This window comes from Canis lupus, chromosome 28, assembly GCF_011100685.1.
Source record: "Canis lupus familiaris isolate Mischka breed German Shepherd chromosome 28, alternate assembly UU_Cfam_GSD_1.0, whole genome shotgun sequence".
Lineage (NCBI taxonomy): Eukaryota > Metazoa > Chordata > Mammalia > Carnivora > Canidae > Canis > Canis lupus.
Genome location: NC_049249.1, coordinates 21,921,187 through 21,936,842, shown reverse-complemented (window position 1 = coordinate 21,936,842; position 15,656 = coordinate 21,921,187). Strand labels below are relative to the sequence as shown.

Here is a 15,656-nt window from a genome sequence, read left to right as displayed (position 1 = left end):
ATGGAGGTTTGTGCCCCACTGCCCTCATGGCTTATGGATGGCAGAAGCGGAAAATGTCTCAGGAGGCTCCATTGTGGAAGAATGGAACAGCCATGAGCACTGGCCTGGCAAGGGAGGTCAATTTTTTTTTCTTTAGAAAACTAGAGATTCATAAAATTTTCCAAACAGGGAAAGGTGTTTAGGAAGAGTGGAAGGGTCTGGGTGGGTTAAGCCTGCAGCCAGAAGGCCAGCCATGCTTGGTGCTATAAATCTCATCCTGTTTCATTGTTTTTTTGGAAAAGATTGTTTATTTATTATTACTCCCCCAAGCAGGGGGAGTAGTAGGCAGAAGGAGAGGGAGAAGCAGGCTTCCAGCCAAGCAAGGAGCCCGATGTGGGGCTCAACCCCAGTACCCCAGACAGATACTTAACCAACTGAGCCACCCGAGGGCCCCAAATCTCATCCTGTTTCAGAAGCCAGATATGGTAGCATAACTTGGTGGCAGCATTCACACTACTTGACACATGGATTCCACCCACCATCTCCTTTAAATGCCCAACACCAAATCCTTAACCAGCTCCAGGCTTCCTTACATGGTTGCCATTGCTTCCTAGGGCTCTGGGATGAATGGATCCTAGTTTCCCCAGTCCTGGGAAGCATTAACTTGGTGTTTTATTATTAACTGCCATAAGTGTCCTTGAACCAGTGACTCTTTCAAGGATTTCTTCTGTTCCACTATGATGTGTTCCCCAGGGGAGGGAAAATACTTGATGACTGACCAATTCTATGTCCCCTTTGGTGATGAATATGCCTCCCTGATCAGGATAGGGGTGCAGAGGAGTAGGAGACCTCCTCACATTTCCTGCCTGACCATACTGGTGTATTCTAATCAGTAGTGGCAAAGACTAGAGGAGAGAAAAGAGCACAAGGCACTATGGAGAGACCCCTGTGTATGCAGAGAACCCCTCTTCCGACCCAACTGTCTTAGTTCAGGTAATAACAAATTACCTTAGACTGGGTGGCTTAAAAAACACACATTTATTTCTCACAGTTTAGAGGCTCAAAACTCAGAACCAGATGCCAGCATGGTCAGGTTCTGGTGAAAACTGTCTTCCAGGCTACAGACAGCCAACTTCTCCCTGTATCCTCCCATGGTGGAAAGAGAGTGAGCTAGCTCTTTGGGGTCTCTTGTATAAGGACACCAATCTTATTCATGAGGGCTCCACTCTCATGAACTAATTACTTCACGAAAGCCCCACCTCCTAAAACCATCACCCTGGGGATTAGGATTTCAACATCTGAATTTCAGTGGTGGGGGAAACACAAACACACAATCCTTTAACACCAACCATGAGGCCAGCTCCTGTGCCCAGTGGGTGGAAGTAAGAGGTTGGCTCATTTAGGGTATTCACAGAACAAAGAAAGAGCCATTTCTCTCATCTCCTTCCATTCCTGTAAGTTGGACCTCACAATGCACTCCCTGCCTAGACAGGCATGAGGACTGTCCAAGGACACAGGCGAGCCCACCGAGGAAGCTGCCACCTGGTGACCCATGCCCTCCGGGGCTTTCGTGGGCTTCAGTGCAGGGGGAAAGAGTGACATCCACTGATGCTGAGCTCAGGGACCTAGGTGAGTCATCAGGGTTAGAGGGGCTTAAGATCCATCCTGGGACAGACACCCTCATGGTGCAGACAGGGCTAGTGCAGGGCCACCAGTGAGGGGTTGCGGCAAGAGTAGGCTCAGCACCTCGATCTCTGCACCCAGAATAGGGTCCTTCCCCCACTATATCAGGCCTCCAAAAGGTGGTCTGTCCTTCTTGAAGGTGACTTGCATCCATGGAAATTGGTTTCAATTTCCTATTACTTGGTACTTCCCTCTTTTATTTAAAAATAGCGAAGTTCCTGAATGGGTCAGAAAATCAATAGATCCATTTAAACCTCAAACAAAAACAATTCAGGTTAAACCACAGACATGTAGAAAAACTTTTCCTGGGAAGATTGCTCACCCTATATCACTAAAGATAAGTGCTGCCGAAGGCCAGATTTGAGATAGAAAAAAGAGAAACCAAGGAATATATCACTAAATGGCTTTTATTTCAAGAGGGAATGGAGGGAGGAGTCTAAACAGAGTGGGGAAGGTGAGGAAAGCTTACCAGAAGGAGCGCAAGAGGGGACTTTTGGGGCTCAAGTGAAAGATCCCAAGGGAGGGGAGAAACCCTCCTCTGCCTACACTTGGTGGGCTGCTGGGAAACGCTCTGGCTGCTGGGTCCCCACTCTGAGGGGACGTCAGGAAGCCTGGTGCATTCACAGAGGCTGGAATTTATGAATGAACCAGACTCCACATAGTACCATCATATGCTCGTGCTATGCTCCCTTGAACCCTGCGTCCCTGCAGTCCTCCCCCTGAAACTCTCCTCCCTGCCGGTTCAGTCTAAGTCTGATGCCTTAACCATCTTCTCATTTACTCACTCACTCACGCACTGATCAACATGTAAGAGCACTCTGATTGTGCTCCGTTGGGGCTGGAGATAAACTAGGAAAACGACAAACTGAGTAACCACCCTCCCTGAGCTTGCATTTGGGAGGTGGTCAAGGTTGGGAGGTGTTTGTGGGGAGGGAGGAAAGAGGACAGGTAACTATTGCAAGACCATTCGGGTAAATGCTGTGAAGCAAGAGTACAGGGTATTTTGAGCATGTGACAGGATCCGTCCTAATTGGGGGGAGTCAGGGAGGGCTTTCCTGAGCAAGTGCCCTTTCAGCGGAGCTCTGGAGGAGTATGAATTAATTAGGAGGAGGCTGGAGGGCTTGGCAGGAAGATGGGTCAAAATGTGGACTCAGAGACGGGTGGCTTCTCTGGGGACAGAAAAGTCAGACTTGGAGAGTGGGACCCAGTGAAGCGGTAGAGGTACACACTCAGGACTGAGGCATTCCTCGATGTTTATTGTTTGCTTCAGAGAGAAGAAGGAGAGAGAGAATTAAGGTGATAAAAATGAAAGGGTTAATGTGTTACCTACTAGCTGAAGGTCAGTCAGATAAGGTGTAATGAAGCAGTCTGTGAAAGGCAATAGGGAGGAGTAGGGACTGTGGAAAACAAAAGGCTTTTATACATACATCCATATATACACATATACCGGACCCGAAGGCATTTAAATTTAAAATATGTTAAAACCTGTTACTGACCACACAAAGCAAAGTCTGAGGGCTACCACGGTTGTGGGTACTGGATTACAGGGGAATGCATTGCCTGGGAATAAGGACTGCGGAGGAAGGAGCTGGGCACTGCTTGGCCAAGAGACAGAAAAGAGCCAAGCAAGCCCCTCTGGTCCTGCTTCCGCCATGTGGCCATCAGAGGGGCTGCTCTGCACCCATGCTCTTGGTGGCTCCCTCCGGCTTGCCTCCTGGGGCTCACCTATCCCGGGGCCCCCCACTCTCTCCAAAAGCAGAGCCGAGGGCAGGATAGTACCACGGATTTACATGAATGGTGAGTGACTGGGCAGCAATCTGTAGCTCAGCAGCACCTGCCCATGGGTCGTGAGCGCTGTGCTCCCCTGTGCGCAGTGAGGCCAGCCAGCTCCCAGAACATGAAGACTGGAGGGTGAGGTAGAGTAGGAAAAAGAAACAGACGACACAGAAAGGAGTCAAAACAGATGTACACCCTAAGAAAAGAAGATTAGAGAACTGACATGCTTATCGGTTATTTCAGGGTTAAACTCCTAGCCCAGATTTGGGTCATTTGCATCTCATAATTGGCTCTTTCAAAACTTGAAGGTAGGGGAGCTTATTTGGCAACCTCCTCAACTTTCCCTTTGTGACAGCAAAAGCGTGGATGAGCTTATCTAAAATGTAATCACGTTCGATCAAAAAACAATTATTGGTTTTTTCCTCCTCTCTGCTCTGATTTAAATGACCTTGCACGTATTGGGGGGGGGGGGTTTCTGCACTTAATCTCTTCTTAGCTGTGCAGAGGGAGGATGCTCAGCCTTTGTGTGTTTGCTTTCCCTGCAACTCCGATTAAGAACTACATTCATTTTGCCAGGCCTTTGTGAGGTAAACCTCTTTGCATGATAGGAGGAAGAGCTATCTCAGAAAAAGAGAAACACTTTCAATATGCAAACATTTCTCTTGCCACATACGTGCATCTAATATTCTACCACCACCTAAAACAAAATGTGGAGATATTCCCTGAAGGAAACTCAGCTGAGACAGAATTTTGAAACGACAGGCTCACAAGAACAGGAAGTCCCTAAATGCAGTGAGAATTTGTGGCTTCTTGATGGCCCACTGTCCATTTCACTTAATGCCAGAATAGCACTGGGTTTATGTTCAGATGTCTACTCTTCTTCTCTCAGTCCAGAGGATTCTAGCAGAGTTGACTTTGCCTTGAGTTCCAAAAAAGGTATTACATCTGGGCTGAGACAGCCAGAGAATTATATTCTCTGGGTAGTTCAGAAATGCCTACCTGACTGACAACTCCAATTAGGGTCAAGAAGACTTAACTTGGGACAGGTTTCAGCTACTAGGGAAGAAGATTCTTTCCCTTTCCTGCTGTACCAAAGCCTGAGGAGACATGCTGTGGCCATCTTGTCCCCACAACAAGAAGACTTATGAAAGCCAATACATCAGAAGACAGAGCTAAGTAAAGAAATCCAAGCGTTGTGACATCACTTGAGCATTTGAATCTCACAGTGCCTGAAGCCAGCCTACCCCATGGACTTCTACACAAGACAGTACATTTCTAGTCCTTCCCCCCTTCCCCGCCAGGGTCTGAATTAGGTGTTCTCAGACTTCCAGGTATCATCTATCCAAACATAAAGGTATATGGCTGGTTGTAGTAGATGATTCCAGTCAAATCTGCCCCATTACTTTAGTCACACTTTATTGTTGCCGTATAATGTTTTCAACTTCTTAAAGCATCTTAAAAAAAAAAAAAGAGATTTTATTTATTTATGTATGAGAGACACAGAGAAAGAGACAGAGACATAGGAAGAGGGAGAAGCAGGCTCCCTGTGGGGAGGTTGATCCAGGACTCCATCCCAGGACCCCGGGATCACGACCTGAGCCAAAGGCAGACACTCAACCACTGAGCCACCCAGGTGTCCCCTTCTTAAAGCATCTCAACCAACATGTTATTGCATTTCACCATTCTTATGGGCATCTTCCCATGTCACCTCCATGTGATAAGTGGCTCTCCCAAGATGACCCTGCTACTACACAGAAGAGTCCCAATTTCCCAGCAGGCCCACAGAAGGCTCCTCTCAGCTCACATCCTCTTTTCTTGAAAGAAAAAGTTAAACATTCTTCTAACTACCCAAGGAAACTCAGTCTTGGGAAAGATGATTAAGCAGGGAGATTCTTTTTCACTGCAGCCTATTAGACAAAAACCAGGAAAAAAAGATCCCAAGTGTCCAGCCATTAGCACCTCTTTATACTGGAGTACTATGAACCCTTTAACCAGGCAGATCTAAATGTCCAGCTGCCAAGAAATACAGGTGAAAAGGCAAACTGTGTGTGTAGTACACTATTATGAGGTTTTAAAAAAGGTGTGGATGGGGAGGCAGATGAGGAGCCTATTTTGGAGGCGCTGAAAAACATAAAGAGTGGGGCTATAGGAACCTGACCCTGGAAAGGAAAAGAGGTGGCTGGAGATTTTCTGGAGAGAAAGGTAGGTTCCTGGTACTTTGCATTCACTCAAATGTCTTAACATTTTCACTGTGTGGCTTACATCTGGGCTACATATACGGAGGCCAGGGCCAGGATGGCCTCATTCTCTAATGCTCCTAGGATTAACCTGATTTTGGACAATACATATATATGGCTTGAAATTATAGTGGGAACAGAGGAATGAAGGATGTAAGTAGCTAAGAATCTCATGGGCCCTACACCATCCCCATGCCCCTGAGGAGGAGGCACCAGGAAGGCAGGGTCCACAGCAGGGAACAGCAGCAGGAGCTGGGGAAACACTTTGGAGGCACAGGTACCCAGCCGATGAGAAGCAGGAAAGACCTCTGACTCAACTGAACAAGCACCTATGATTCAAGAACCAGCAAGCTGAATGTTCTCAACAGCAGTGACAGGAACCATGGCAATTCCCCGGGGGGAGCCCAGGACTCCTCTTACTGGAGACCCTATCAGGGACCCTCTCTCACCCTCCAAAAGATCTGGGCACCAAGCAGGCACAGCTCTGCAGACTAACTCCAGCATTAGGAAGTCACCAAATTTATCGGAGTGTCTGACCCCAGAGTGTCTGGCCCTGGATGGAGGATGGAGGATTACAGTCTGTGAGCTTCACTGACGTCATCGTTTGAAACTGTGGCGTGATGGTCTTTGCTGCTGCTAACTATTCCACAGGGTAAACAGCATGTCATCCATTTATCCAGTTGGCTACTGGTGGTCGTTTGTCCTGTTTTCACTTCCAGACCATCACAAATCTTGCTGCTTTCGTCACTGGGCTTGTGCACGTGTTGTCAGCAGCTAGGACTGGGACTTGGAGTGGAATTGCTGTTCACAAGTCCGGCGTTTTGTGTTTGGCTTCAGTGGATGCTGCCAAACAGTGTTCCAAAGGCTTTGGATAGTGTACTCTCCCACGAGAGAGCTCCGGCTGCTCAGCATCCTCAACAACAGTTGGAATTAGGAGTCTTCTTAGTTTTTGTCCATCTAAAATTTTACCCCTATTAATAATCTGAAGCTTCTATTGATAGTGAGGTTGTGGGCACTCCTCACACGTTCCCCAGGCATTAGGATTTCTCATGTGATGTGTTCACTTTTTCACCCATTTTTACTTGAATTGATTCTTTAAGCCCCCTTAATCATTAATGTGCTGCAAACATTTCCCCCCATTATGTGGCTTGATTTTTCATTCTTTGTGTGTCTTGGTTTTGATATTGTGTATTTCATTGTTTCTTAATTGATCTGTAGGTGATGGACCACCTTTTTTCCCCATTTCTATCAGTGGCCGATTGACAGGTTCTAAGATAAGATGATTAACACAGAGTAAAATTAAAAAAAAAAGAAAAATACTAATTGTCAAAGAAATCTTGCTGAGATCTTCCGTGGCTTTGATTTTTAATACGTTTTTAGGTTTTCTTCAGGTGAAGCACCTGTATTGAGCCAGACACATTCAGACACTCGACAGATGCTTTCGAATCTAAAACGGAGAGGATAAGGATAAAGACATCATGTTGGCCTGGAATGCTGGAAATGGTGCATGACAGAAAAGAATATTGAGCTTCCAGACATGAAAAGGAGGAACACCAGAAAACCAGTACAATGACAAAATGTCCTCAAGCACAAAAGTCTGAAAACAATCAGATTAAGAATAGAATACATTCTACCCTAGCATATTTCTTGCCATATGAATGGCCTAGCAGAATCAAAAACAGGGAACACAGTGATCTTACTCATTTATATGCCATTACCCAGAATGCTCTATGGGCTTATCATTTTGAGGAAGAACTGCTAATGTCAGAGTTTGGAAACGAAAGCAAATTAATTTCAGATATGACAAAGGTGTGTGTGTGTGTGTGTGTGTGTGTGTGTGTTAGAGATCTGAGGATGCACTGAGTCAGTAAGTGTGTTTACATGTCGAATGTGTGTTGAGTGTGTGCGTGTGTGTGTGTGCAACTGCAGATATGTCCACAGTATGAATGTGTGTGGCAAAGACACCAGAAGGATAAAAACACACCTGCTTTAGGTCACCCGTGTTGCATCAGGAAACAAAAAGGCTGCTTCCAGAGTCTCATTTCCTTTGTGTAACATGCAGCTTGGACAAATGAAACAACGGACCAGCTACTATTTATTTGGAAGGGATTACTTTGAGCAGACGGGAGAAGCAGAGAGGACACGGGGCCACTGTCTGTCCTCAGCCTTCATGGTAATCACATGGTTTGTAGCTTCTTAGTCATCTCTTTCTTCACAGGGACTTACAGCCCACTTTTGCTCCCTTTCAAGTGAAACACTAAACCTTAATTATCCAGAGAGAATCACAGGATAGGGACACAATTCACCAGAAAGTGTGTGGGTAGGGGGAGGGGCAATGACAACAAATTAACCATTAAGAAATCGGCTTGTGGACTCTCATTCAGGTGCCTACATGACGGATATAATCTAGACCCTCAGCAGGCTGAAAGCTCTTCGAGGCCTGTGTCCCTACCCAGCTCCCTGCTCCTCTTTGTCACCCTTGGCACTAATGAGATTTTAACAATAACAGGGATAATAGCTAACACTGAGCACCTTCTCCATGCCAGTCGCTGGGCAGAAGCTTCACTTGAGTTGATGACGCACCACATGCCTTGGCCCCTGCAGACCTTTGCCCTCTCAGCTCATACTCCTCCCTCTATGCTCCAGCCATACCAGCCCTTGTGTTCTGCTATAGAACCCATTGAGCTTGTACCCACCTCAGAGCTTTTGGATTTTCAGTTCCCTCAGCTCAGAGGCTTCTCTCTCCAGCTCTCAGCAGGGTCAACTTTGTCAAATGCGGCCAAAAGACCGGCTAAGTTCAGAATAGAACGGTAATAGCTGGACCGGAGCAATGCAGACATTCTTGGTCATCTTGCCAGGTGTGGTCACGGTGGCTTTGGGACAGCAGAAACCCAACTGCAGAGCACAGAGGAGACCACATAGAGTGAATGAGCAGAGACGGTGATGACAAAAATGCTGCCGGGAATGGAGGCAGAAAAATAAAGTAATGGCAGGAGAGAGAGATGTGGGGTCAAGGAGGGTTTTTAAAAAATATTTTATTTATTTATGATAGACAGAGAGAGAGAGAGAGAGAGAGAGAGAGGCAGAGGGAGAGACAGGCTTCATGCCGGGAGCCCGATGCGGGACTCGATCCTGGGTCTCCAGGATCCCGCCCTGGGCCAAAGACAGGCACTAAACCGCTGAGCCACCCAGGGATCCCCAAGGAGGGTTTTTGTTTGTTTGCTTGTTTCCTTTTTAAGGCAAGAGATAAGAGAGCATGTCTCTATGCAGGTGGAAATGGCATGACCCTTTGGCACGGGACTAATTTCTGGGAAGAGACGTTTCGGAGAAGAGCAAAGTGAAAACAGGGTCTCATAGGAAAGTCATAGATTGCCAGGCAATATTGAGTTTGCTCAATAAATTTAATGCTTGCAAAATCCTACAGGGTAGATATTACTATTTTTCTTATTTTGTAGATGAGAAATCTAAAGGCCAGAGATGTAAAGGAACTTATCTGAGATCGCAGGCAGGTGGAGGAACTAGCTAGGGTTTGAAATGAGATGCTGATTCCTGGTTAATCACAGGATCCAAGTGCAAGATTACAAAGGGTGAAAAGTCAGAGAAAAGCTCAAGGGTTTCCGGAGATATATCTATTATTATTATTTTTTTATTTTTTTTTATTTTTGATAGTCACATAGAGAGAGAGAGAGAGGCAGAGACACAGGCAGAGGGAGAAGCAGGCTCCATGCACTGGGAGCCCGACGTGGGATTCGATCCCGGGTCTCCAGGATCGCACCCTGGGCCAAAGGCGGTGCCAAACCGCTGAGCCACCCAGGGATCCCCCAGAGATATATCTAAAACCCAAGGCTTGCAATTCAAGTGCTGGAGAAATGGAACAGCTCTAGTAGCTTACAAATTCGGAAATTTTGAAGATTTTTATTCAGTTTCCAATAAACATTCTGTTGGCAATGTTCTATTTTGACACTTGGGTGTTTGCTTGGCACCACATTTCTGTTTTGTGTGCTTTTCTGTTTGTGTGTTACATTGCATAACAAAAAGTATAGATGTAAGCCTGAGCTGCCTTGTTGATGGTAGATAACATGTGACCATCTCCCCTTGAAATGTGGCACAACTTAGCAATTAAACAACCTAACTGGTCATCAGAACCACCTGAGAAAACTTCTCAACTGAAGATACCCATTCAAGATCAGGGACTCAGAATTCCCCGGCACACGGCCCGGAACATGTATCATCGGAAAGCTCCCTGTGACTGTAATGCTCCCCTGTGTTTGGGAACTGCTGGCCTCAAGCACACTAGTTCAGTTAAAATCAATGTTTTTTGCCATGTTGTTTCCTATGGTCTTTGGAGATGCTTAAAATATGCTGCTGCCAATTGGCTGGTCAACTCAACAGTGTCCTGTGTTCTCTCCTGCCCTGTACCCTAAACTTGCCCCTACCCTTTACTTTCTGATTGTTCCTCTGCTTCATACCATGAAAATAAGAAAATATATGCAAATACACTGGGTTATAAGAAATATCCTTTAACTGAAACACTAAGTGATCCTAAAACTGATCTTGTCTCCTCTCTCATTAGCACTCCTCTCCCTTGACATCTCCCTTGACACCTCCAACCTCCTGCGGAAAGAAAGACTCCACACCACTCTGAGAAAAGAGCTTTATAGGGAAGTTGAAGCTACAGGTGGTGGTACATACACACATGTGGGAATCAACCAGTTTCCTGACTGAACTAAACCTAGCAGCAGATAGATGGCACACCTGCTAAGAAGTCCACAAAGGCACACTGGTCAGGGAAGGAGTAGTTCTCCACACTCATTTTCAATCCAGAGCCAGTTGACTGTGGCTGCTTCTGGAAGGGAAGGGCAGAAATGCTCAGAAGGGGTTCGATGTTTTAGGAGAAGGTTTAGAGCTGAAGAGGCACAAGCCAGGAGGGTTCATAATCAAGACTCACAGAGGCCTAAAGGAGCCAGTTCTGGGAGTATCACTTTCCTCATTCTCCAACCTAGAAGGAACACAGTCAAAATATAGTTCAAAACAAAAACAAAAACAAAAAACCCCAACAACAACAACAAAAAAAAACCCACAGTTGCAGTTGCCACCCTTCCCCAAAAAGAAAGAAGTAAAATAGCTCGAGACTTGCTTTGCAATTTCAATCTCAGGAATGCATAAGAAGTAGCAGTCACTGCCTTCAGAGCAAAGATGCTCTATTAAAACTTGACTCATCCTTGGCAGTTTATTGTGTCCCCCCCACCCCCACTCTCCTTCCTTGTGACACAGAGGAGTGAGGTGAGTAATCCTCTACGCAGTGAGAGAAAAATAGAACCCCAAATGCCTTCCATTATGCTAAAGGCCTGTGTCACCAGCTGTGGCGGCAGGGGGTGTGGTCATCATCCATTACAGGGGAACAGTCAGATCTTCTGACTCCTTCTCTCCAGGGCTATTTGTGGTTCTCAAAGTGCAACGAGCAGGGACTAAAAACTGATAAGCACAGAGAAGTCTAAAAGCCCTGCTGGGGGTCTTATGAGAGCCACAGTGGTCAAGAGCCTTTACATGCAGGAGTCCATATGGCCACTTAATAGGAAAACAGTTGGATCCACTTTCTGCTACCTAACACTTCCCTGCCCCTTCCCCACAGGCATAAGAACTACCTTTTCCCCCAGAGTAAAAATAGCTATATTTACCGAGTGCCTGTTACATTCCAGGCATTGAGCGAAGCATTTTCCATGGTGTATGCAAGCCAATTTTTGTGTGCATGTGTGTGCACACATGTGTCCCTGCATCGACATACACACACACCCATGTATGTGTACTAACAGAATCTTCTTTCACGGATAAGGAAACTAAATCACAGGAAATTTTCATAACTGGCCCTAGAGTCACCTGGTTAATGCAGGACACAGGCCCAGGTGAGCATTCTACACAAACACAAACACAGATCATTATATGATCTGCTTGGCTAAGTGCTGTTATTTGAACAATGAACAAGAGACATAGAGGAAAAATTTTGTGTTTCTCCATTTATTTGCTTCCCAATAAATAGACTGAAAATAGACTCCGCAGGTCTTATCCCAACGATTGGAATACTGATCAATAACCCAAGATGTCCTGAAAGCATTTTTTGTTACGAAAGGCCTTCTAAAAGGAGGAAATGGGGATGTGGTCATTGCCAGAGCTAGAGGCTTGCTAATAAAGCAGTAGCGCGTACAAATTGCAGGTGGTTATGTGGATTTTCTTCCTCCCTTATAAAAGCTTAAAAAAAATTTAAAAGCCTCTGTCCTCCCCTATGCACTTTTAAAAAGATATATTAATTTCCAATATATCAGCGCCATATTTCCCCCTTCTGGAATTGACCACATTATCCTCCTACCCAGCTGGAACTGTGCTAGGGAGAAAAATAAATGTTTGTCTCAATGGCATTTTCTTATTCAGCTAATTGATTTTTTAAAATAACAATAATGCTTGAACATCCAGCCGCCTAATTACTAGCAGCTTTTTATTTGCACTATCATTAACTTCACAGCTGCCTTGCCGCTGACAAGTGGTACCACAGAGACATCAGCTGCAACTGTTAGATTCTGAAAGGAAGAACATGAATAAGGCCTGACTCTCCCTCTGCCAAGGTCAGGGAGGGCTTCAGGCTGATTTAGCAGCACAAACGCCCCACTTCGAAAGGGGGAAACGGCATGTGGAACCATGTTGGGTGGAAGGAACCTTGAAGGGCATCCTTGAAGGGCTCAATCCTCTCCATTTACAGATGAGGGAGAGTGAGGTCCAGAGATGTTGAGTGGCTTGCACAGGGTCACACAGCTCCCCACCTCCTGCGCTGGAACTGCAGCCTCGGCCTTCTGATTCCTTAGCTGTTTTGTTTTGTTTTTGTTTTTATTTTTTGAGAGATTTATTTGGTCATGAAAGACACACACACAGAGAGAGAGAGAGAGAGAGGCACAGGCAGAGGGAGAAGCAGGCTCCATGCAGGGAGCCCGACGTGGGACTCGATCCCAAGTCTCCAGGATCACGCCCTGGGCTGAAGGTGGCGCTAAACCACTAAGCCACCAGGGCTGCCCTTGTTTTGTTTTTAAATTTAAGTTGACACATACAGACAGAGAGGTGTATGTATCATGAGTGTGCAACTTGACAATTATCTTTACGTGAAAACATCCATGCAACCCCCACCCAGGTGAAGAAACAGACCACCTCTGAAGCTCCCTGGTGTTCTTCTTCCCTTCACTACACACTCTGTCCTCTCCAAAAATACCATGATCCTGACTTCTAACATCACAGATTACTTTGGCTTGGCCCATGATCTTTCAATGAAGAGCTGTTTTACACGGAGTTTAGTTGCTCAGACCTAAAAAACAAATGTGAATTGGAGTGAAATGGAGAATTAAGACAGCATATCCCTAAAGGAAATCCCATACCATACCATTAAGGTCTATGGGGTCTTCCCTTGGGAGTGATGAAAATTGGGACTAGGTGAAGGTGGGGATTATACAACATTGTGATGTACTAAATGCTACTGAAATGTTTGCTTTAAAATGGCTAATTTTGTTATGTGACTTTTACCTCGAAAAAAAAAAAAACCTTAATCCCTTAAGATAGGTGTGTTTCACTGTATATAAGTTTAAACTAAAAATGAACTGTAAAAATATTCAACTCTTAAAGACAGCATATACCTCACAAAGACTGGTCAATACATTCCACTCATCTAGCCCTACAGCACCTGGCCAGCAAGCCTCACCTACCACCTGGGTGTTTTCCTTTGGCTTTCTTCTCTTCATTGTATTGCCATGTGCCTCTCATCCTTATCTCTCAACTAGACAGTCGCTTATCAGGGTCATCTTGCCAAAGCCACTGGCCAGTTGTCTATCCTCAACTTACTCAGCCTCAGGGCAGCATTCAACCTAGATGACAACTTGGTTGTTCTTGAAATACTTGTTTAGGCTTCTGTGACATCATGTTTGCCTTTCTTCTTACCTCAGTGGCCATTCCTCATTTCCCTTTGCTCCCCCTCCCCTTGGTATAGGCCCAGGGCCATGTTTGACCACCCGTCTTCTTTAGTTGGGTGTCCTCATCCAGTCCATCCATGTCTATGGCTTGCAAATAACTATTTCCAGCCTAAATATCTCTGCTGAATTCCAGGTGTGGCTAACCAACTGCCCACTTGACATCTCTACTTGGACGTCTCCCATAGCTAAGTCAGTAATATGAATTCTTTCCTACCCCAAGTCTGTCCCCCAATTTGGACTTCTCACTTTTGTTAAGTGACACCATCATCCACCGAAGTGCTTGGGCTAAAACTTGATCATTGTGCTTGAATCATCCCTTTTCCTCACACCTCACTTCTAACCCATCAATGGATCCTATTGGTTCCGTCTCCAAAACATATCCCAAATCCACCACCTGTCCATTTCAATCTCTGCTGCTCTAGCTCTGGTCCAGGGTCCCTCTATAATTTCTTGCCTGGACTCTTGCATTATCTCCCAATAGGTCTTACTTCCCTCTTGTCTTCCTTTACTCCAACCTTTACCTGACAATGAGAATAATGTTTTTAAAAGGTAACTCAGGTCCTCTTAACATTCCAGTGAGGGCTCACTGCGTTCAGAATAAAGCCCAAATTCTCAGAAGGTCAAGGGGCTGCTCCAGCTTACCTATCCAGTCTCATCTGTCTCTACTTGTCCCTCACTCAGGACACTGCAGCCACACTGTCTTTCTGTCCCCTGAATAGGCAAGCCAGTCTTGTCCCAGTCTGAGAGCCTTTACATTTGCTCTTCTTTTTATGGGAGCATGCTTCCCCAGTCTTGAACAGCTGCCTCTTTTTCTTATGACCTCATCTCAAAAGTCACTACCTTCTTCAAAAGACCTTCTCTGGCTACCCCCACTAAACATCCTCTCCTGCTCATGATCCAATATAATCTTCTTGGTTCTTTTTATCTATGCATGAACTTTTCTTATGTATTTAACTTGTTTAATAGCTGTCTCCTCCTGCTAGGAGTTAAGTTCCTTGAGGGCAAGGACTCCATTGTATTCGTGGTTTTATCCCCTGTGCTTAGAATGTGACGATAGAAAGCACTATAAAAGTTGACTGGCTGGATCTCATCAACTCATCTGAGAAGATGGGAAAGCAAGTTATCATATGATCTCCATTATTTATTATTTCAGGACACTAAGTTGCAAGTAACAGAAACCCAGTTTAGACTGTCTTAAGCAATAGTAACAGAGAAGACCAGTAGTAGGCCTGTCTTTAGGGACAGCTGGTACCAGAGACTCAAAATTAAATTGCAATCTCTCCTTCTCTCTCTGTTAGCCCTGTCTCCTCTGGATTGGTTCCACTTGCTGGCAAGCCCTCTCCATGCAGTTGCTCCTGCCAGCTCTGTGCTTATGTTGTACATTGTACAACTCAGCAGCCAGCAGAAAGAGAGCTGCCTCTTCCCAGGCTTTCCAGCAAAAATCTCAGAATTGACTTTCATTGGACCAATTTGGATCACATGACCATTCCTGAACCAATCATTGTTTCTAGGAGGCAGGAATATGCTAATTAGTCAAGCCAACTTACCCACTCCTAGATGGGAGAGCATGATTGGGAATTGGCTTCACCTGGGTCACATGGTTGGGGGCAGAGGAGGAGAGGCTTCCCCCCGCTAAAAAACTTCAATCTATCAGGAGGACAGAGATACAAGTTGTGGGAGAGAAAAAATGTCTATCACAATTGTCTTTTTGTTTCAGGGAGCTGAAATTTGTGCCAATTGCAGAATAACTTATGATTTTAATGCTTAAGGATAAAGAATGGTCTTGCTGCTGCCATCTTCCAGGGCAGCCTGATGAACTCAGCTACCACTGAATATTTACACAACACTGACTGTGTCATATACCTTATCTCATAAGGCTTTTGTGACATCTCCCGAAAGGGTTCATGCTTTGTCAGTCTCCTGTTTGTCAGCTGGTACTAAATTTATGATTAAGGACTGACCTCAGGACAGGAGGGTC

General features: G+C 45.4%; 1 long non-coding RNA gene across 1 annotated transcript in view; it reads right to left on the bottom strand.

Moving 5' to 3' along the window:
• Positions 1–329: 329 nt before the first annotated feature.
• Positions 330–15,656, bottom strand: part of LOC102156445 — a 38,657-nt gene continuing 23,330 nt past the window's right edge. Inside the window, exons 2-5 of the long non-coding RNA XR_005380585.1 lie at positions 10,624–10,674; positions 10,431–10,521; positions 8,372–8,570; positions 330–7,122 (exon numbers count right to left, since the gene is read on the bottom strand). This is a non-coding gene — a long non-coding RNA (uncharacterized LOC102156445). The remainder of the gene's footprint in view (positions 7,123–8,371; positions 8,571–10,430; positions 10,522–10,623; positions 10,675–15,656) is intronic.